Source organism: Lygodium microphyllum, chromosome 16 (genome assembly GCF_053477565.2).
Source record: "Lygodium microphyllum isolate KBCC chromosome 16, Lygodium_microphyllum_v1.1.10, whole genome shotgun sequence".
NCBI classification, from domain to species: domain Eukaryota; kingdom Viridiplantae; phylum Streptophyta; class Polypodiopsida; order Schizaeales; family Lygodiaceae; genus Lygodium; species Lygodium microphyllum.
Window position 1 is genome coordinate 148,592,220 of NC_141150.1, and position 1,569 is coordinate 148,593,788.

A 1,569-nucleotide genomic window follows, 5' to 3' on the forward strand; every position below is an offset into this window, starting at 1 on the left:
TTGACCACCCCAACCCCGCGTCACTCCCCCATGACACGGCGCACCCCCCCACCCCACCGCACCCCCCCACGACGCCCCCCCGCACCCCACCTCGAAAAACCGCGCTCCCTCCACAGCACCCCACCTCTCCTCCCAAAACCCCGCTCGACCACCCCCACCCCGCGTCACCCCCCACGACGCCCCCCCGCACCCCACCTCGAAAAACCCCGCTCCCTCCACAGCACCCCACCTCTCCTCCAAAAACCCCGCTTGACCACCCCAACCCCGCGTCACTCCCCCATGACACGGCGCACCCCCCCACGACGCCCCCCCCCGCACCCCACCTCGAAAAACCCCGCTCCCTCCACACCACCCCGCCACGCCTCCAAAAAACCGCGCTCGACCCACCCCACCCCGCGTCACGGCGCACCCCCCACCCCACCGCACCCCCCCACGACGCCCCCCCCCACCCCACCTCGAAAAACCGCGCTCCATCCACAGCACCCCACCTCTCCTCCAAAAACCCCGCTCGACCCACCCCACCCCGCGTCACCCCCCCACGACACGGCGCACCCCCCCACCCCACCGCACCCCCCCACGACGCCCCCCCGCACCCCACCTCGAAAAACCCCGCTGCCTCCACGCCACACCACCACGCCTCCGAAACCCCGCTCGACCCGCGTCACCCCCCCACGACACGGCGCACCCCCCCACGACGCCCCCCCGCACCCCACCTCGAAAAACCCCGCTCCCTCCACAGCACCCCGCCACGCCTCCGAAAACCCCGCTCGACCCACCCCACCCCGCGTCACCCGCCACGACACGGCGCACCCCCCCACAACGCCCCCCCCCCCCCCCCCCCCCGCACCCACCTCGAAAAACCCCGCTCCCTCCACGCCTCCGAAAACCCCGCTCGACCCACCCCACCCCGCGTCACCCCCCCCACGACACGGCGCACCCCCGCACCCCACCTCGAAAAACCCCGCTCCCTCCACAGCACCCCGCCACGCCTCCGAAAACCCCGCTCGACCCACCCCACCCCGCGTCACCCCCCACGACACGGCGCACCCCCCCACCCCACCGCACCCCCCACGACGCCCCCCCCGCACCCCACCTCGAAAAACCCCGCTCCCTCCAGGCCTCCGAAAACCCCGCTCGACCCACCCCACCCCGCGTCACCCCCCCACGACGCCCCCGCGCACCCCGCCTCGGAAAACCCGCTGCATCCACACCACCCCACCCCACCTCGAAAAACCCGCTGCATCCACACCACCCCACCCCGCGTCACGGCACACCCCACCGCACCCCCCCTCGACGCGGCGCATCCCCCCCGCACCCCACCTCGAAAAACCCCGCTCCATCCACACGACCCCGCCACGCCTCCAAAAACCCCGCTCGACCCAGCCCACCCCGCGTCACCCCCCCACGACACGGCGCACCCTCCACCCCACCGCACCCCCCGACGACGCGGCGTATCCCCCGCGCACCCCACCTCCAAAAACCCCGCTCGACCCACGGCACGTCACCTCACCCCCCCACGACATGGCACACCCTCCCTCCTAAGAAATCCCGCTCCGCTATGACACGGCA